Genomic DNA, 22,245 nt, shown 5'->3' on the forward strand with positions numbered 1-22,245 from the left:
ATATTCAAACCAAAGGCAAAGAAGTTGAAAACTTTGAAAACAATTTAGAAGAATGTATAACTAGAATAACCAATACAGAGAAGTGCTTAAAGGAGCTGTTGGAGCTGAAAACCAAGGCTTGAGAACTACGTGAAGAATGCAGAAGCCTCAGGAGCTGATGCAACCAACTGGAAGAAAGGGTATCAGCGATGGAAGATGAAATGAATGAAATGAAGCAAGAAGGGAAGTTTACAGAAAAAAGAATAAAAAGAAATGAGCAAAGCCTCCAAGAAATATGGAACTATGTGAAAAGACCAAATCTATCTCTGATTGGTGTACCTGAAAGTGACGGGGAGAATGGAACCAAGTTGGAAAACACTTTGCAGGATATTATACAGGAGAACTTCCCCAATCTAGCAAGGCAGGCCAACATTCAGATTCAGGAAATACAGAGAACACCACAAAGATACTCCTCGAGAAGAGCAACTCCAAGACACATAATTGTCAGATTCACCAAAGTTGAAATGAAGGAAAAAATGTTAAGGGCAGCCAGAGAAAAAGGTCGGGTTACCCTCAAAGGGAAGCCCATCAGATTAACAGCAGATCTCTCAGCAGAAACTCTACAAGCCAGAAGAGAGTGGGGGCCAATATTCAACATTCTTAAAGAAAAGAATTTTCAACCCAGAATTTCATATCCAGCCAAACTAAGCTTCATAAGTGAAGGAGAAATAAAATCCTTTACAGACAAGCAGATGCTGAGAGATTTTGTCACCACCAGGCCTGCCCTAAAAGAGCTCCTGAAGGAAGTGCTAAACATGGAAAGGAACAAACGGTACCAGCCACTGCAAAATCATGCCAAAATGTAAAGACCATCGAGACTAGGAAGAGACTGCATCAACTAATGAGCAAAATAACCAGCTAACATCATAATGACAGGATCAAATTCACACATAAAAATATTAACTTTAAATGTAAATGGACTAAATGCTCCAATTAAAAGACACAGACTGGCAAATTGGATAAAGAGTCAAGACCCATCAGTGTGCTGTATTCAGGAAACCCATCTCACATGCAGAGACACACACAGGCTCAAAATAAAAGGATGGAGGAAGATCTACCAAGCAAATGGAAAACAAAAAAAGGCAGGGGTTGCAATCCTAGTCTCTGATAAAACAGACTTTAAACCAACAAAGATCAAAAGAGACAAAGAAGGCCATTACATAATGGTAAAGGGATCAATTCAACAAGAAGAGCTAACTATCCTAAATATATATGCACCCAATACAGGAGCACCCAGATTCATAAAGCAAGTCCTTAGTGACCTACGAAGAGACTTAGACTCCCACACTTTAATAATGGGAGACTTTAACACCCCACTGTCAACATTAGACAGATCAACGAGACAGAAAGTCAACAAGGATACCCAGGAATTGAACTCAGCTCTGCACCAAGTGGACCTAATAGACATCTACAGAACTCTCCACCCCAAATCAACAGAATATACATTTTTTTCAGCACCACACCACAGCTATTCCACAATTGACCACATGCTTGGAAGTAAAGCTCTCCTCGGCAAATGTAGAAGAACAGAAATTATAACAAACTATCTCTCAGATCACAGTGCAATCAAGCTAGAACTCAGGGTTAAGAATCTCACTCAAAACCACTCAACTACATGGAAACTGAACAACCTGCTCCTGAATGACTACTGGGTACATAACGAAATGAAGGCAGAAATAAAGATGTTCTTTGAAACCAACGAGAACAAAGACACAACGTACCAGAATCTCTGGGACACATTCAAAGCAGTGTGTAGAGGGAAATTTACAGCACTAAATGCCCACAAGAGAAAGCAGGAAACATGGAAAATCAACACCCTAACATCACAATTAAAAGAACTACAAAAGCAAGAGCAAACACATTCAAAAGCTAGCAGAAGGCAAGAAATAACTAAAATGAGAGCAGAACTGAAGGAAATAGAGACACAAAAAACCCTTCAAAAAATTAATGAATCCAGGAGCTAGTTTTTTGAAAGGATCAACAAAATTGATAGACTGCTAGCAAGACTAATAAAGAAAAAAAGAGAGAAGAATCAAATAGATGCAATAAAAAATGATAAAGGGGATATCACCACCAATCCCACAGAAATACAAACTACCATCAGAGAATACTACAAACACCTCTATGCAAATAAATTAGAAAATCTAGAGGAAATGGATAAATTCCTGGACACATACACTCTCCCAAGACTAAACCAGGAAGAATTTGAATTGCCGAATAGACCAATAACAGGATCTGAAATTGTGGCAATAATCAATAGCTTACCAACGAAAAAGAGTCCAGGACCAGATGGATTCACAGCCGAATTCTACCAGAGGTACAAGGAGGAACTGGTACCATTCCTTCTGAAACTATTCCAATCAATAGAAAAAGAGGGAATCCTCCCTAACTCATTTTATGAGGCCAGCATCATCCTGATACCAAAGCCAGGCAGAGACACAACCAAAAAAGAGAGTTTTAGACCAATATCCTTGATGAACATTGATGCAAAAAATCCTCAGTAAAATACTGGCAAACCGAATCCAGCAGCACATCAAAAAGCTTATCCACCATGATCAAGTGGGCTTCATCCCTGGGATGCAAGGCTGGTTCAATATACGCAAATCAATAAATATAATCCAGCATATAAACAGAACCAAAGACAAAAAGCACATGATTATCTCGATAGATGCAGAAAAGGCCTTTGACAAAATTCAACAACGCTTCATGCTAAAAACTCTCAATAAATTAGGTATTGATGGGACATATCTCAAAATAATAAGAGCTATCTATGACAAACCCACAGCCAATATCATACTGAATGGGCAAAAAATGGAAGCATTCCCTTTGAAAACTGGCACAAGACAGAGATGCCCTCTCTCACCACTCCTATTCAACATAGTGTTGGAAGTTCTGGGCAGGGCAATCAGGCAGGAGAAGGAAATCAAGGGTATTCAACTAGGAAAAGAGGAAGTCAAATTGTCCCTGTTTGCAGACGACATGATTGTATATCTAGAAAACCCCATCATCTCCGCCCAAAACCTCTTTAAGCTGATAAGCAACTTCAGCAAAGTCTCAGGATACAAAATCAGTGTGCAAAAATCACAAGCATTCCTATACACCAACAACAGACAAACAGAGAGCCAAATCATGAGTGAACTCCCATTCATAATTGCTTCAAAGAGAATAAAATACCTAGGAATCCAACTTACAAGGGACGTGAAGGACCTCTTCAAGGAGAACTACAAACCACTGCTCAAGGAAATAAAAGAGGATACAAACAAATGGAAGAACATTCCATGCTCATGGGTGGGAAGAATCAATATCATGAAAATGGCCATACTGCCCAAGGTAATTTACAGATTCAATGCCATCCCCATCAAGCTACCAGTGACTTTCTTCACAGAATTGGGAAAAACTACTTTAAAGTTCATATGGAACCAAAAAAGAGCCTGCATTGCCAAGTCAATCCTAAGCCGAAAGAACAAAGCTGGAGGCATCACGCTACCTGACTTCAAACTATACTACAAGGCTACAGTAACCAAAACAGCATGGTACTGGTACCAAAACAGAGATATAGATCAATGGAACAGAACACAGCCCTCAGAAATAACGCCGCATATCTACAACTATCTGATCTTTGACAAACCTGACAAAAACAAGAAATGGGGAAAGGATTCCCTATTTAATAAATGGTGCTGGGAAAACTGGCTAGCCATATGGAGAAAGCTGAAACTGGATCCCTTCCTTACACCTTATACAAAAATCAATTCAAGATGGATTAAAGACTTAAACGTTAGACCTAAAACCATAAAAACCCTAGAAGAAAACGTAGGCATTACCATTCAGGACATAGGCATGGGCAAGGACTTCATGTCTAAAACACCAAAAGCAATGGCAACAAAAGCCAAAATTGACAAATGGGACCTAATTAAACTAAAGAGCTTCTGCACAGCAAAAGAAACTACCATCAGAGTGAACAGGCAACCTACAAAATGGGAGAAAATTTTTGCAACCTACTCATCTGACAAAGGGCTAATATCCAGAATCTGCAATGAACTCAAACAAATTTACAAGAAAAAAACAAACAACCCCATCAAAAAGTGGGCGAAGGACATGAACAGACACTTCTCAAAAGAAGACATTTATGCAGCCAAAAAACACATGAAAAAATGCTCACCATCACTGGCCATCAGATAAATGCAAATGAAAACCACAATGAGATACCATCTCACACCAGTTAGAATGGCAATCATTAAAAAGTCAAGAAACAACAGGTGCTGGAGAGGAGGTGGAGAAATAGGAACACTTTTACACTGTTGGTGGGACTGTAAACTAGTTCAACCATTGTGGAAGTCAGTGTGGCGATACCTCAGGGATCTAGAACTAGAAATACCATTTGGCCCAGCCATCCCATTACTGGGTATATACCCAAAGGACTATAAATCATGCTGCTATAAAGACACATGCACACGTATGTTTATTGCAGCATTATTCACAATAGCAAAGACTTGGAACCAACCCAAATGTCCAACAATGATAGACTGGATTAAGAAAATGTGGCACATATACACCATGGAATACTATGCAGCCATAAAAAATGATGAGCCCATGTCCTTTGTAGGGACATGGATGAAATTGGAAATCATCATTCTCAGTAAACTATCGCAAGAACAAAAAACCAAACACCGCATATTCTCACTCATAGGTGGGAATCGAACAATGAGAACACATGGACACAGGAAGGGGAACATCACACTCTGGGGTCTGTTGTGGGGTGGGGGGAGGGGGGAGGGATAGCATTGGGAGATATACCTAATGCTAGATGACGAGTTAGTGGGTGCAGCGCACCAGCATGGCACATGTATACATATGTAACTAAGCTGCACATTGCACACATGTACCCTAAAACCTAAAGTACAATAAATAAATAAATAAATAAATAAATAAACAAATAAATAAAGGAAATGTTTCCAAATGACTAGAGTCCAATAAAGTATTCTTTATGCAGTGTTTTATATCAAACTTTAATAATTAGTGATACTATTAAAACTCAGGCAAAGATAGGTGGAAAATGGAATCTGGTCCCCTTCCTTACACTATATACAAAAATTAACTCAAGATCGATTAAAAACTTAAAAACTACAAAAAAAAAATACAGAAGAAAATCTAGGCAATACCATTCAGGACATAGGCACAGGCAAAGATTTCATGATGAAAATGCCAAAAGCAATTACATCAACAGCAAAATAATTGACAAATAGGATCTAATTAAATCAAAGAGTTTCTGCACAGCAAAAGAAACTATCATCAGAGTGAACAGACAACCTACAGAGTGGGAGAACATTTTTGCAATCTTTCCATCTGACAAAGATCTAATATCCAGGATCTACAAGAACTTAAACAAATTTACAAGAAAAAACAACCCCATTAAAAATTGGGCAAAGGAATGAACAATCACTTCTCAAAAGAAGACATACATGTGGCCAAAAAAATATGAAAAAAAGCTCAACATCACTGATCATTTGATAAATGCAGATGAAACCCATAATGAGATACCATCTCATGACAGTCAGAATGGAGATTATTAAAAATCCCAAGAAACAATATATGCTGGCAAGGTTGCAGAGAAAAAGGGATGTTTTTGCACTGTTGGTGGGGATGTAAATTAGTTCAACCATTGTGGACAACAGTGTGGTGATTCCTCAAAGACCTAGAGGCAGAAATACCATTTGACCCAACCATCCCATTACTGGGTATCTACCCAAAGGAATATAAGTTATTCTTTTATAAAGATACATGCATACATATGTTCATTGTGGCACTATTCACAATAGCAAAGACATGGAATCAACCAAATGCCCATCAGTGATAGTCTAGATAAAGAAAATGTGGTACATATACACCAATGGAATACTATGCAGCCATTAAAAAAAACGAGATCATGTCCTTTGCAGGCACATGGATGGAGTTGGAAGCCATTATCCTCAGCAAAGTAACACAGGAACAGAAAAGCAAACACTGCATATTCTCATTTATAAGTGGGTGCTGAATGATGAGAACACATGGACACATGGCGGGGAATAACACACACTGGGGCCTGTTGATGGGGGTCAGGAGGAGGGAAAGCATCAGGCAGAATAGCTAATGGATGTTGGGCTTAATACCTGGGTGATGGGATGATCTGTGCAGCAAACCACCATGGCACACGTTTACCTATGTAACAAACCTGCACATCCTGCACATGTACCCCTGAACTTAAAAGTTGAAGGAAAAAAAACCACCTAGGCAATAATTACAGTCCCAGACAAGGTTCTATACTAAAGAAATACTGGGCTGGGCACGGCGGCTCATGTCTGTAATTCCAGCACTTTGGGAGGTCCAGGCAGGTGGATCATGAGGTCCAGGAGTTCAAGACCAGCCTGGCCAACATAGTGAAACCCCATCTCTACTAAAAATACAAAAAAATTCGCCAGGCGTGGTGGCGTGTGCCTGTAATCCTAGCTACTCGGGAGGTTGAAGCAGAAGAATTGCTTGAACCCGGGAGGCAGAGGTTGCAGTGAGCCAAGATTGCACCATTGCACTCCAGCCCAGGGGGACAGTGCAAGACTTCATCTCAAAACAAAACAAAACAAAGCAAAACAACAAAAAAACAAAAACAAAAACAAGAAATACCTTGGTAATCAGATAGAGATATAGAATCCTAATAAATGTTAGAATCTTATGTTCTAGAATGACCTATGTTAGATCATTTTTATGCAGAATACACAAGTATTAAGGACACACTTTCAACTGTGTTTTTATTATAAATACCTTAAATATAATTGTTAAAACAGACATCTGAGACAAAAATTAACTTTTATATTTATAGAACAAGATTGAAAAGTTACTTGTTCATTTTTTGAACCATAAGTTTGCACCTGTTAAGATGAATATAGATATAATTAAAATCCTTATTATAACAAAGTTATTAGAGTCTGCCAATAATGGATTAACTAATAATAACACTGATATTTATTTCACTCTGATACAAACTATATATTTAATTTCATGTTAAGCAACGTTTGATGCAACAAAATATCTACATAACAAAATAATTCAGACTTACCCATGGAGTTTGTTTTCATAGGAGCTGATCTACGTTCAACGACTGCAAACCACTTGAACAAGTTTTACTTGTGTTTCTAAGAGACAGGTTTTTAAATAACATTTATTTTTTATTTTTTTCCTGGCATTAACTGGGGACAATCTTGCCACAATTTTACTTTACAAAACTACAAGGAAGGAACACTCAATTTGATGTTCATGTAAAATATAATTACCCGCTTTTCTTCCTTTACAACATGTACTCCAGAGACAGGATGACAAGCCAGAGGCACATAACGCACTGCCTGTCATTAATAACAAGTACATTCTTTTGAAATGATTTCACAGTAATGCTTATTCAAAATATCCTTTATTTGCTTTTTTGACTATTTTATGAACATTATAGCCCCTCAACAAGTATTGCCTGTTTCAAAGCAATGATATAAGTAGGAATTTATTGAATTAAAAAGTTCACCAGGTACAATTATAAATATTATAAATTTTAACATGTACAAAGTGTCATCTTTGTGCATGACTCTCAAGGTGGTCATGCTGGCAGGCTCATGGTGCCTAAGTCAGGACTGCGGAGAGCTGGGAGAAGCGGTTCTCCACCTTACCCTAAAGAAGTGTCACTCATCCTTCAAGGCTCTTCTCAAAGACCAAGTGTTAAATGAAGTCTTTCTAGTGTTTCCTGAGAAAACATGATCTCTTCCTTCTTTAAATCCATAGAGCATCTATTTTTTCTCTATAATAAAGCTAATAATAGTAAAAATCACACTGCCTTGTCACTGAGAACTTCCATTATGCTTCAACCATGCTAAAGTCTATAGCCGGTGTCTCCTTTCTTCTTTGCAGCACTCCTGCAAAGAAGGTATCATTCTTTCCTCTTTACAGATGAAAAAATTGGGCAAGGATTGGAATTCAGGCTATAACTGCAAAAATGGTAGTCTTAACGATGCTGCTTTCACACTTGATTTGCAGTTGAGTTGTGTGTGACTTTTGTCTCCCTGCTCTGTGGGCTAGTTCTTCCAGCAGGTACTACTGTGACCCTTTCTATCCCATGGGAGTGTTTTGCATAGTAAGTAGTCAACAAAAGTAAATACTGTCTTTCTTTCTTTCTTTCTTTCTTTTAGACTGGGTTTTGCTCTATTGCTCAGGCTGGAGTGCAGTGGGGCAATCATAGCTCATTGTAACTTCAAACTCCTGGGCTCAAGTGATCCTCCTTACCTCAGTCTCCCAACTAGCTAGGACTACAGGTGCATGCCACCACGCTCAGATAATTTTTTAAAATTTTTGTAAAGATGAAGTCTCTCTCTGTTGTCTGGGCTGATCTCCAACTCCTGGCCTTGGCCACCCACAGTGCTGGGACTACAGGCCTGGCTCTGGTGTCTGGCCAATACTGTATTCCATATATTCCAAACAGCAGCCCCTTTTTCTAGATTTAAGCATCTCTTAAATTGGAACATATGTTCAATTGATGCCTTGATTTATATGGTAGTCTTTTCTTGTTTTCTTTTCCTAAAAAGCTGTTATTAGCTCTTAGTTGTCTCCTAACCAATTTAATCTTAGAATCAAGGAGTAGTTATGCAAATAAACTGGGTAGAACTCAACCTAACGAGAGACTGCTCAGAGAAAAGATCAAGGTAGATTTCTTTAGGTTTCTTAATGCTATAAGAGTATTAAGCACAGGGGGAATTCAGAGGATAATCCATCTGAAAATAAAAGGGAAGGTGATCAGAGGTGGCTTAGTAAAAATGAAAAGTCAGTGGTTTCAAGGGAACGTACAGATAGCAACAAGATCTCATGAGGAGAGGACACTTCCAAACGCTTGCTTTCCTGTGATTCTAACACCAAGGTAAGCCAGAAACACAGCTGGAGGGTAATTGGAGGGATTCTGAACTACACACGCTCCATTCCCCGATATCCTGGCAACAGCATTATAATGAGAAAGATCGCATTAAAATGCTGCAAACTTTGAGGCAAGGACATGGGTAATCTGTCTTCTAGCTGTAGCTGTAGCTTGAAGAAGTCCTGGGAGAGTTTGGTAGTGATGCCATGAAGGGAAATGATTAAGTATAAAATGATTAACAAGCCTGTGTTCTTTTGTCTCCTCCTTGTCTTGCTTTGGACATTGGCCTTATGACTTGAAAGGAAATGTAGTAGATTATTTTTTTTTTCCGTTAGCTTAGCTTGGAAGAGAAGAGAGAACTTTAAGTAGCTGTGTTGGGGAGAGGGGCTTGGGGTTCAGGGAGGTTTCATGTTTTTATAAATAGAAAAGACTTGAGAATGTTTTTATGCTGAGAAGGGAGAGCCAGAAAAGAGAGAGAGAGAGAGAAAGAGAGAGAGACAGACAGAGAGAAAGAGAGACAGAGACAGAGACAGAGACAGAGACTGTGGTAGAAATTAGCTAAAGGGAAGAATTGAAGGAGCAAGTTCTCAAAAGTAGCAGTATTAAATGGGGGCTCAGGTCACATGGGTCTGAAAGAGAATGCCTTTCCACTGAGCTGCAGGAAGGGGTTCAGAGTGGGCACAGATGTGGATGTATTTAGAGTAGGGTAGGGTTGAAATTGAAAAAGGGAATAGTTAATGGTTTCTGAGTTTTTTGCGGAGAAGATGAGGCTCACCGCTAAGAATGAGAGGGACACAAATGAAAGGCTTCCAGGACTGGTGAGAGTTTGCAATGAGTGTGCAGTGGACAGTGAGAGAACTGCCCTGTGCTGAGGGCGTAATTGAGATTGGAGACTGTTTTGGTCCATTTATGCTACTATAGCAAAGGACCACAGGCTGGGTCATTTATATATAACAGGATTTTGTTTCTCACAGTGCTGGAGGCTGGGAAGTCTAAGACTAAGGCACTGACCTTGGTGAAGGCTGCTCTGCTTCCAAGGTGGTGCCTTATGGCCACATCCTCTGGAAGGGTCAAACGCTGTGTCTTCATATGACAGAAAAGCAAAAGAGCAAAAGGGGCTAGTTTCTTCCAGCCCTTTTATAAGGCACTAATCCATTCATGAGTGATATGGTTTGGCTGTGTCCCCACTCAAATTTCCTCTTGAATTGTAATCCCCATAATCCCCACATGTTGTGGGAGGGATCCGGTGGGAAGTGATTGGATTTTGGAGGTGGTTTCCCTCATGCTGTTGTTGTGATAATGAGTGCGTCTCAGGAGATCTGATGGTTTTATGTGTCCGGCATTTCCCCTGCTAGCACTCACTCCATTCTGCCACAGTGGGAAGAAGATGCCTGCTCCTCCTTTGCCTTCTGCCATGATTGTAAGTTTCCTGAGGCCTCCCCAGCAATGCAGAACCATGAATCAATTAAACCTCTTTCTTTATAAATTAACCAGTCTTGGGTATTTCTTCACAGCAGTGTGAAGATGAACTAATACAATGAGTGATTTAGTCACTCTACAAAAGGCCCCACCTCTCAGTACCACCACAATGAAGATTAAGTTTCAACATATGAATTTTGTAGAACTCTCAGGCCACAGCAGAGACCAATTGTACTTGGCGTGGTCTGTATGGCATTATGTGTTTCTGCAATTGTGACTATTTGAGGGTAAAGAAAAAGTACAAGAGACAGATTTCTATCATGGGTGGAGAAAGTAGAAAAGTTTTCTGAGACAGAGACTCACTGGGAAAGTTAGACCAATATTAGCTGCAGTCTTTGGGAATGTAGGTCTTCACAGTGTGTCTCATGTTTGGTTTAAAGCACTTCCAAAATATCAGACAGTTATGTCTGAATGGAATCACACAAATGTATTGCAAAGCCAAATATAATTTTTTTTTTTAGTTTCTAAAATGTGTGGGTTCTTGTTCCTATATATAACTTTCTGTTCTTCAGAGAAGAGCCACATAGAAAGGGCAGGCACTGGTCTTATAGGGATCAGCTTATAGGATCTAAACCAATACATCCCTTACACTTTACTTACAATACAGCATAAAATGCCTCTGCTAATGACTTGAGCATTGTATTTCTTGGATCTGTGATCGCTTATTATTTTAACCTTTCAAAGCCAATACTTTTAGAGCATTCAACTCAAACTACTTTTATTGGCCTGGAAATGTTTTATTGCAGTTTGGCTGACATTTTCTTTTAATAATGTCATTAGCACTCCTAAACAATGAATTCTGTTGGGGTATATAGTACTACCTTTGTTTTAGAAAATGTTATGATTTTGTGTGTACATGAGGTGGGTCCCATAGCTACAAACATTAGCAATATGTTTCTGATTCAACAGAAATATCTTTCTGATTCCACAGGCACGCTTCCATTTCTATTAAGCATAAGTAGTTTGGTTGGTAAAAAGACCCGAATTTAGATGTACTTTTTCAGAATTAAGTTGAATTCTCAACATCTTTTAAGAGGGAGTCCAGCTTCAGAGTCACTAGGCTTAATTAAAATCTCTAGCACTTAGTCTGTTTATGTGCCTTACCCACTTGTAGGTTTAGCTCTGGTAACTGTTGTTATGCTGACAATGGTTTCCAGTGGGTCACTGAAATCAAATTAATGCAGGCATCTGAAAAGTCAGACATTAATTGTGTTCATTCATTAAGATTCCCATATTTTAAAAGGTACAAAATAAGGAAAAGTGATTCTGTTTAACCTTGAAGTATCCTGAATGCATGGATATAGACTACGAGCATTTTAGTGGAAAAATAAAAAGTTTTGTAAGAAAAATCCTATAGAACAAAAACCAAAAGCAAAATAAGAAAAAAATTCCTTTCTATACCAATTCTTTTCTGAATACGTAAAGACTCAAGGTCCAAACTCCATTTCCTAGGCCTTTGAAAACACCTTTAGAGCGTACTCAATACTGTACATTCTGTACTACTATCGAGAGCACTCTATACTGAACATTCAATTTCTTGGTCCAAGTGCAGTAGTTCTCAAAGTCTGGTGTCCACCATCAGGCCTAGGAACCTGCTAAAAATGTCAAGTCTTGAGCCTCACTCTAGGCATCCCAAACCAGAAACTTGATGGATGGGGCCTGCAATTTGTGTTTTAACAAGTCCTCAGCTGGGCGCGGTGGCTCACTCCTGTAATCCCAGCACTTTGGGAGGCCGAGGCAGGTGGATCACGAGGTCAGGAGTTCAAGACGAGCCTGGCCAAAATGGTGAAACTCCATCTCTACTAAAATTACAAAAAATTAGCTGGGTGTGGTGGGGGGAACCTGTAATCCCAGCTACTAGGGAAGCTGAGGCAGAGAATTGCTTGAACCCGGGAGACAGAAGTTGCAGTGAGCTGAGATCGTGCCACTGCACTCCAGCCTGGGCAACAGAGTGAGACTCCATCTCAGAAAACAAAACAAACAAACAAACAAAAAACAAAAACATGTCCTCCAGGCACTCTTTGGTTTGCTCTAAAGTTTGGGAACTTCTGGCCTAGAGCATTGTTCTCAAGTATTTGTGTACACCTACACCACAAGCTCCTGGAGGAGCTTGACTTAACATGAGTCTCTTACTCAGCCCCTGAGATTTGGAGGCAGTAAATGCAGGAAGCTGTGTGGGAATCTGCATATATATATATATATATGAAGTAGGTGATTCTGGTGCAGGTGGTCTGTAGAACACAATTTGAGAAATTCTGTCTTGAAGTGGAATTTAAGTGTTGACGAAATTAACATTTCCCCCCACAAAATCGTCCTCCATAACTGAGCATAAACCTTTGAACTCCGACTTACAAATATCTATAACTTTGACTTAGCCTGCAGAGTGCCTGCTTCCGAAGAGGTACGCAGGCTTCCCTCATCACTGCCATAGGGGACTGGAGCTTCTGTGTGCTCCAGGTGTGAGGCTTTACCTGCCTCTGCTACAGGTGTGCACCTGTTCCATCACAGGGATGTATGCTCAAAGGATGCGGCATAACACACACCTCCACAGAATGTACAGTATTGAGTATGCTCAGCCAAGACAAAACACAAGGAAAGATGTCATTTTTATTTGCCCTGAGATGATAGCTGGAGGAAGACTGCTTTGAGCAAACAGGCTTGATCCCTGCATATCCTGCCAGAGGAATACCCTGTTCTAAGCAAGGTGACCTTTCAAGCAAGTTTTGAGAATTACTGATTTAGTATGCAAGGTATGCATAAATATATCTAACTGTGATTTGGAATCAGACACACACTGCATTTCTTTTTTCCATTGAACCTTTTATAGATCAGAGGTGAAAAAAGAGATTTAATGCAGAAAGGTGAAGTTTGTGATGGCAAAAAAGGGGATTACTTGTGATTTTATTAAATCAGTCATATGTTTTCTTCAAGGTATTGGGACCAAATTCATGCATTAATAACATTACTTTGTTTTCATTGTATTTGTTTTTATTGTCATCTGACATTTAAGGCAATTAGTACTGTATTTCTACTTATGTTAATAATAAAAAATACCTTTAAATAATTTTATTCCAGTAAAATGTATGAATTAATTTAAAGGAAAATGTTAAGTAAATATTAGTGCAGATGGCAATATTCTGAAGATGCCACATGAATAATCAAAGTGTGGGAAACTCTGGCATTATTTTCATGAGTTCAGCATAATCCATTTTACCACTTTTCCAATGTTGAGCTTTATATTTGTTTTCTGTTATAAATAGTGGTTCAAAAAACCTCTTGTAGCTAAATATTTTTCATATCCATAATGGTTCTCTTAGGAGAATTCACAGATGTGGAATTGTTGGAAGGAAGGGCAATAATTATATTATTTTAAAGTTTAAAATTAGTGTCCATTAACGGTTTCCCTAAGATTTTGTGAAGACATTTAGGAAGTCAGTAAAGCAGTATTTATGACCTATGGGAATACTTTCTTCCTTGTTACTCAAAGGGTTGCTTAAGGCAGTGGCCTTCAAGTGTGTTCTGGGACCAAATGACAATTTCTCCCCAACCAGCGAAGCCCTGTGGTGGGGAAAAGGCTTAGTGGAAGATCTGGTTTGTAGTTAATGTCAAGTAACCTGTCCACTTAATTAGCTTTGTGATCTTGTGCAAGACACAACTTCTCTAAGATATAATTTTCTCATCCATAAAATTATACTGAAAATAATATTCTGTTTATCTCACCAAGTTGTGAAGATTAAATAGAGTGATATATGTGAAAATAGCTTGTAAATCAAGCATGATGTAAAATGTTATCGGTATTATAAAAGCCCAATATATGTTCTCCTCTTGAGAGATTCTTAAAGCACAATTCTCTGACTTCACAGATATGTCTGATGCAATACAGATAATTTTTAGTATCATATGCAGTTAGTGTCTAGAAAAAGTGAAGGGTAAGAAAGAATGAAGAATGAAATTCCAGTGAGACTCTATTTCTTTACAGATTGCTCCTCCCTGTCCCCTACTCAACACTAGAACCTGGTGTAGCACTGTAGTCAATACTGTGTGTGTGTCTGTGTCTGTGTGTGTGTGTGTGTGTGTGTGTGTTTCAGACAAGGTTTCATTCTGCCATCCAGGCTGGAGTGGAGTGGTGCAATCTCGACTCATTGCAGCTTCGACGTCTCGGGCTCAAGCGATCATCCCGTCAGCCTCCTGAGTAGTTAGAACTACAGGCACGCACAACTACGCTTGGCTAATTTTTGTATTTTTTGTAGAGATGGGATCTCACTATATTGCTTGGGCTGGTCTCAAACTCCTGGGCTCAAGTGATCCTCCCACCTCAGCCTCCCAAAGTGCTGGGATTATAGGCATGAGCCACCTCGCCCTGCCAACACTAACTCTGGACTTTCATTTGAGCTTCGCTGCTTATCATCAAATCTCAATGAAAACATTAGTTTTCATTACATTAGCTCAGAAGTCACCTTACTTGTTAATCTAGAATTTGTCTGGTGGCTCAGGATTTCTGAGTCTGGGCTAGGACCAAAGCCAGCTACTCCTGGCACCTGTGTTGCTGGGGAAACTAATGATCTTCACTGAGACTCTGTTCTCTTCCCATAATGCACATTATCCAAATGGTCTCTTGTCGTGGGTGGATTCGGGTAAAAATTGTCTGATGAGCTGCCTACCAGAAAACTGTGATGTGGACAAACTCCAGAGAGTAGAACAAGATCTGAGTGCAGCGTGGTCAGAATGGCAGGGGCTGACACTGAGGGCACCTGGGCTCTAGAATCAGATCTGCCACTTCACCTAGTGTGGTCTCAGTTTCCTCATCTGTAAAAAAAAAAAAAAAAGGAGTTAGATGAGAATCTGGTCACTAGCCGGTCTTCTATGTCTCTCCCCACAGTTAAGGTCCCATAATTTTGCAGGTCAGTTTATGACCTGCAAAGGGATTCTTCCCTGAGGGCCCTCACAAGGTTTTGAATGGCAGAGCAAATGGAAATGGGGGAATGTCCTTCCCAACCTCCCGCCGAGGGCAGGAGAGGAAGTGCTGTCCAAGAGGGCCTCAGCTGGACCATCTGGAGGAGTGAAGATTCCACTCTGTGACATCACAATATCCAGCCCAGGTTTGACCTTGACAACTGGGAAGGAGAAATAACAGGAGGCGCAGTTACTGATAGAGCCAAGGTGGGACGCTACTGGAGGGAGCTAGAAGGGAACAGCCAGCCATGCCTCCAGTTCAGGTACGTGGCATTGCTAAGCTCAGAACAGGACTTGCCAGTGTCTAAATGAAAAAGAGGAGAGATCTCAAGGCGAGTGTGTCTCCAAGCTTAAGAAGAACAGTATAAGCACAGACGGCATGTGCCCCAGCACAGACAGCGTGTGCCCCAGCTGCGTTAGGGTAATGTAAGGCTCCACACAAGCAGAAGCAGAGCTGGGTGCATCTTGCCAACAGCCAGGCTGCTTGTCATGAAGCCGGACGGTGAGGACATTTCCGAGGCTGTAGTCCACTTGTGCTGCTGGTGATATATTTCTATTTAGAGGTTTTTTTCTTTCAATAGCTTCTCCCTGGAATGACAGGGTAGAGTAAACAAAAATAAGTTAACTGAAGGAAGTATTTTAATAGAAGCCAGTACAAAAACAAACAAAAGGAATAAAAGGTGAAAAGTTGTATTGTGGGTTAGCAAGCAAGACTGACTCTAAGGTCAAGTTTTGAAAGTTCAAATCTTGAAAGGCAAAAGGCCACCCCTATAAAGAGTAAAAGAGAAGGGCCTTTTGGTTGAGAAGTAAGTAAAACAGTTCTGCTGAAACATATACCGAACCCCCCACCCCGCCCCCAGCAACTCCCGCCAGTGAAATCATTGCTGGGGATGCAGACAGTTCTGTTTTCTTTACCTTGCCTTGGGGTTTTGGCTTCTACAATACTTGTTTCTTCCTGGAGTCTTGGGGCCCTGAGAGGCTCTGAGTGACGGCAAAGAGCTGTTCTGTTTACCAGTGGGGCGGAGCACGGGGCCAGCGCCAGGCCCTGACTCATCCCCATGTGGGCTCCCTTTGGGTCTTAGCACACTGCGACCCCGGATTTGGAGCACAGGACAGCTCAGGCAGGCACGCTGAGCTCTGCCTGCAAGGTCAGAGTTGATGGCGATGCTCCCTCAGTGGGAGCAAGAGTCCATGTTCTGACAGGTAGGTCAGTTACCTACAGGGGACCCCAACAGCTATCGACAGGAGGAGGAGGAGATGGATTCTCTATCCACAGGACACAACTCTAACTCTCCTTGGCCTCCAACGCATCACAAATAAATATGTCACAGCAGTAAGGCCAATACTTTCACGCTCTGTGAAAGTAGTAATAGTCCCCAAAGCATGTAAAACTGAGAGATCCAGATAAAAACAAAATACACTTGCACATTAACTTTATAGCACACATTCAACTTCTGTACAGAAGTCACTGTGATTTTCACAATTGGGTTATGATCTAATCATAACCACTTAAGACCTTGAACATTAAAATCTCATTGGCCCAGTTTTTAGCCTTCCTTCCTTGATAGCCATTGAAAACTAAGTTTAAGCTGAACCTCAGATAATACCCACAAAACACAGAATGTCCTAACTCATCTCCATTTGCATTTATTGACTGTAACGTTCCCTGACCCTTGTGTTAGTCACATGCTGCTGCAGCCTGTCACATACTGCAGAATTTTAGAGTCAGAGGGGAACTAGATGATCATCCATTCCACAGCTTCGTTTCCAGGAGAAACCACACACAGAAGTGTCTCGGCTAAGCGTATTAAGCTAGTTAGTGCTGGGGACTAAAGTTTAAGCCCCCTCACTCTTAGCCTGGTGGTCTCTCCAATACACTCTGCCCCACAATGAATGAATGTATTGGTTCATATTTGAGCTAACTCTTTGATTTTCTAAGTTAGAATATTCTAAAAGGAGGAAATCTCATTTATCACCTTGGTGTGGTTATTGGTAAAAGCAGGTATTCTCCTAGCCTCTGCAGCTCCATACAAAATAAGCTTTGGTCAATGACAAGAAAAAGCACCGAAGACCCCATTCAAAAGACTGAGATAACAGTGAAAATAAATCCAGGGAAATTGACTAGCTACTGTAAATTGAGGGCTGATTAGAAGTAACCCTTTTTTTTTCTTAAAAAAAGTATACAATTTACCAGATTTTTACTTTATAATAACTATACAGTCTTCCTGTGGCCTTGTCTTTTCCAGTTTAGGTAGATAATACTTTGTTTATGAACGTGTGTGTGTACACCCTTGAATGTGCAGATGAGTAAACACTTTATCTGGCAGGTGTGGGGCTGGCTATTACATCCATCCGTGGTATCCGACCTACCCTTGCTTACCTAATATATCTTCTATATGAGCCTTCTGTGACATATCCCATGAATTAATATTCTATTTGGAATTAACATGATAGTGTAGGAGGAGCCTCCTTAGACTTGTCCAGGGTTTGACATACATGAAGCTATATATGTCTTGCATCCCTAATTAATCTGCAAGTTTGAGCCCAGGCAGTCCCTGGGTGCAGGTAGTCAGCATTTTTCCAATTAAATTCATTGCAAATGTATTAGTATCAGTCCAAAGATCCAAATTCTGAAAGAAAAATGAAATGAAATGAAGAATTTTTTAATACAAATAGAGGCCTAACTTTTATAGTCATCAGCGCCATCGTTAGCCTTAGAGATGTCTGGTAAGTATTTTCTAGGCCATTAGATTGTTTTTTAGCCAACTAAAATGTGTACTTCCTGTAAGGATTTTCCATATGTTTCTGGTATTACATGCAGATTGCCTTTAATAAAAGATAATTATGAAGCAATTACCAACAAGAAGGAGCATAAGAAAGAGCATTCCATCATGGCATAGGCTTTAAACAGTTGTTGTAATAGCTTTCAGCTTCCTTATTAATTTTAAAAGTTGTGTAATATATTGAGGAATTTTACACACACTACAGTGTATAACTGCAGAAGAAAGCTAATTGTGAAAACAGAGGGATAAAAGAAGTTTTAGCTTCAGGATTCTTCACTGTGGTTTTGAAGTTTCAAATCTTTCCAGTAAAATGAAACACAGGTATGCCAAGTAAACTTTTGAAATGTTTTCTCTTGAATTACCGGAGAAGATGCAGCCTTGACAAGTTTTATTTAAGAGGCTTGGAAGGAAAAAAAGCAAAAGGAAGCTACCTCTCTGAAGATCCTGAGACAGCAGTCTCCTCTTGCTGCTGTCCCCTGAGGCGCCTTGGCAGGCGGCCACACTGGATCTCCGACACGCGCAGGACACTGCCTGTCATCCCAGCCCAGCCCCCATGCCCACTCTCCCAAGAATTGTGCAACAGGGCCTTTGTAACCTGAGGCCTGTGAAGTCTGTGGAGGAATGTGACCCAGAGCCAAGGGGCGTTGGTGCCACCAGGGCTGAGAAGGAGCTCTCCTGCTGTTTACCCTGCTATCCCGTGGGAACCTCAAAAGGGGAAGGTTATGCTCTAAAATGCATGGGGAGTCAAGTCCTCGGCACAGCTGTGAAGCAAGCACTCTAGTTAGTGTCTTTTCCCCTCATCTTTGCTGACCTCCGGAGGCATGCTTCATGCTGCTCCAGAGTAGAACCCGATGTGCTTTAATTTTTATTATATTTGTATAAGCATATGGGGTACAAGTGCAATTTTTAAAAATGCATAGATTGTGTAGTGGTCAAGTTTGGGCTTTTAGGATGCCCATCACCTGACCCCCTCATCCTCCTTTCAAGCTACTCCTCCTCCTCCTCCTCTTAATTGTGTCTCCTACTGAAAGCTACAAGTTGTGGTCCCATTATTCCAATGCCCTGTAAGGGTAAAGGGCATCCTGCTGTCTGGGGAGCAGGGATCCATATTAAATGTGATGTGGATGGTAGAGTGCCAGTCACTGATGGCAGGACAGCCCGGGAAATCTTTGAGATGCATTGATTTACAAAACCAGCTTCCTGCCTCCTCTCCTCACCTCTCATAGACATCTTCCTCCAATATGACAAGTACACAATCTGGCCACCATAATACTTGGGGTTGTCCCATCTCTTTTGCCTGGGGAAAATGTCACGAGCTGAGTCATGAATACTCTCCTTTTAAGTTACCCAAACATCATGATGGCCACACAAATGGAGCTCTAACCAAAAGGAAGTGAAAGATTCACTCTCAGTCTTGCCATTTAAGTGGTGCGGAGTACTATGGCATGTAATTCACTATAAATGAAAGTTCCACATTTTTATATTACCAGTATTGTTGATCACAAAAGGTGGTCTCAGGAAAACAGACGTTTTAGCCAGTTGAGAAGACAACTTACTTGGCAACTAGAAGACCAGTATTTTCATCCTTTCAGGTATATTTAGAATGCAAAATCATTATTATTACAAGAGAGGGAAAGCCTTTTTTAATGTTAGGATACGTTCCTCTGCATGGTAGGAACTGACGCTATCTCCCTCCCCGCAGCGACCTTATCTCCTCTCATACTATGTCCTTTCAAGGAGGTTGTTTTCCACTCTCCTTTCTATGCCAAATGAATTCAATGTCAGTTTCAATCCAGTTTGTATTTTTGAAAACTTAATATGCACCTGGGACTGCACTAGGCACTGTGACAACAGCAAAATAAAATGTTTGACATAAGTTGGGCTCTTTAAGAGTTAAGAATTTAGTTAAGGAGACAAGATGTACACCTGCAAAGAGTTCAAAAGCAAAGAGGAAACTACAAAACTATGTGAAAAATGTGCGCACTGTGAACTTCAAAGTGCCCCAGGGGCTCAGAGCGAAGAAGCAGTGTTGTCTGGAGTGTTCAGGTTGCTCATGAGGGCAGGTCAGCACTGGGACTTGGGAGGAATCTTGAAAGGAAGAGAAACAGACTATGACTGATTGACACAAACTTAGGGAGAAAAACAATTTCCTAGTGAAAATTTTGGCCTCGGCACAACCACTCTTCTCTTACTCACCGGCGCTCATGTCCACTCTACCTGCGCTTTGACAACTCGTTCTTGGCGTGCAAAGCAAACAATTCACATTGCTTCATTGGTATATGAAAAAGAGGAGTCATGGAAACACAAGGACACCAGGAAGGATAAAATGAACTCTAACAGGTGGTTTCTGTGAATGGCCCTGCATGCTGAAACCAGGGCTGTGTCTGATTTTAATTAGGCACGAGGGCTTCTAGAGCCTACACACTGAAGTCAACATGTTCCAAAACTAATTCATTATCTTCCCCAAACCTGCTCCCCCTTTGTGATTCCCACCTCAGCCAACGGGCCTCACCATATTCCCAATTTCTCTGGCGAGGATCTCAATTCCCCTCTGATTCCTGGGTCACTCTCTACTGCTGCATTCGGTCATTGAACATTGAGCCTGGGGGTTGGATATCCACATCTTTTCCGAACCCATCATCTCAGCCAGTTCTTCCTGCTGCCACCCTGGTCTGGGCCCTCATCTCCTCATCTTCCTCTAAGGTCACTCATCTCTCCAACCCCATTCCTCTGCACTTGTTGGCCACACCTTTCTAAAATAGAAACCGGCACTCTCCAGTTTCAAGTTTTTCCCGTTGTTTATAAAACGAGGACTAAACGCCTTTGCTTGGTCTTCAAGGCCTCTCACCTTCTAGCTTCACTGGACCAAGCCTCTCCCCTTGGCCACCCATTTACCCATTCTTCCCCACCTCTTATGCACCAGGCAGATCTGTCTGCCTTCAATTTTCCAGCTTGCCTCGTACTTTTCTTGCCTCCATGGTCTTGCTCATGCAATTTCTTCAGCTTTTCTGATAGTTGAACTCCCAGTGCGGCCTCCTCCAGGATTCCTGCTTCACATAGGCCACTGCTTTCCTCTCTCTGCCTCCTACCTCCATCATTTGTGACATTCTCCTGACATTTAAAAAATTTGACCCTTTGTGCTGAAGGAATGAGCCAGGTGGAATTGGGAGACCAGGGCAAAGGGAGTAGAAGAATGTTTTGAGACAGGGAACAGCATGTGTAAAGACTCAGAGGACAGAGAGAATGGTGTGTTCATGGAGCTAAACAATGTATAGTAGTTAGTAGAAACTGGGCTTGAGTGGACAGGACGGCATTGGGAAGAAGTGGCACTGGAGGGAGAGGTAGGGGCAAGTCCGTGGGGCTGGCCCTGCTAAGAAGCTGGACTTTTAGCTAAAGATCAATGGGCAAGTTTGAAGAGTTATCAGCAGGGCAGCGATGGGATAACATTTGCATTTTAAAGGAATGTAGTATATGGGGACCAGAGAAAGACTGGAGAAAGGACTGTCAGTTAGGAGGCTGGCAGGAGACAATAAGCTTGGTCAAGCGTAGTGACCAAGTTCACTACCTCTATTCAAGAAACAGAGGAAGAGAGTGGACTTCAGAGAGCTTTAGAAAGGAGACGTGATTAGGCCTGGTTAATTGATCGGCCTGGTTTAAATGGAGAGGGTGAGTGAAAGGAGACACCTGGGTTTCCGGCATGGCCCAGAAATGAAACCATCCATGGCACAGCATCACTTCCTGCTTATGCCCTCTAAAGAGACTGGATCTCTCTCCCTTCTCAGAGATGAAACTTTTGACAGTGAGGGTGGGGGTGGTCGAGAGCCCCTCAGACATTTGCTTTGGAGAAGACACTTCCAGTTGATATGGGGCCTGGATCTCATTCATTTGTTACAGTCTCCAGGGCAACTAGTTATTCAATAAACCTTGGTGAATAAACAACTGTGCCTATAAATACTGTTCCTGGTAGTCCTCCTGTTATGTTTTCTAAAAAATGTTGGGCATTTTATCTTTTATTGCCCGTCATAGTGTAAATGTAATGGAGTCTGTCTTCCTCTCCAACTCAGATTTCGGTTGAAA

At 41.0% G+C, this 22,245-nt stretch overlaps 1 protein-coding gene and 1 long non-coding RNA gene across 5 annotated transcripts in view; one reads left to right on the plus strand and one right to left on the minus strand.

The window, feature by feature from the left end:
- The window catches only part of DNAJC5B (DnaJ heat shock protein family (Hsp40) member C5 beta), a 124,056-nt gene that overhangs the window by 31,107 nt on the left and 70,704 nt on the right, over positions 1 to 22,245 (plus strand). Inside the window, exon 1 of one of the 4 annotated variants that reach the window (XM_054497525.1) lies at positions 15,511 to 15,648. The exons of the other annotated variants lie outside the window; for them this stretch is intronic. The gene's annotated coding sequence lies outside the window, so the exon portion shown is untranslated. Of the gene's footprint in view, positions 1 to 15,510; positions 15,649 to 22,245 lie in introns of those variants that run through there. 4 annotated transcript variants of the gene reach the window in all.
- LOC129041992 (uncharacterized) lies at positions 11,541 to 15,445 on the minus strand. Its single transcript, XR_008504038.1, has 3 exons — positions 15,347 to 15,445; positions 15,094 to 15,238; positions 11,541 to 11,620 (listed from the first exon to the last, which is right to left on the minus strand). It is a non-coding gene; the product is annotated as an uncharacterized LOC129041992 (long non-coding RNA).

Source organism: Pongo pygmaeus, chromosome 7 (assembly GCF_028885625.2).
Source record: "Pongo pygmaeus isolate AG05252 chromosome 7, NHGRI_mPonPyg2-v2.0_pri, whole genome shotgun sequence".
In the NCBI taxonomy this organism is placed as follows: Eukaryota; Metazoa; Chordata; class Mammalia; order Primates; family Hominidae; genus Pongo; species Pongo pygmaeus.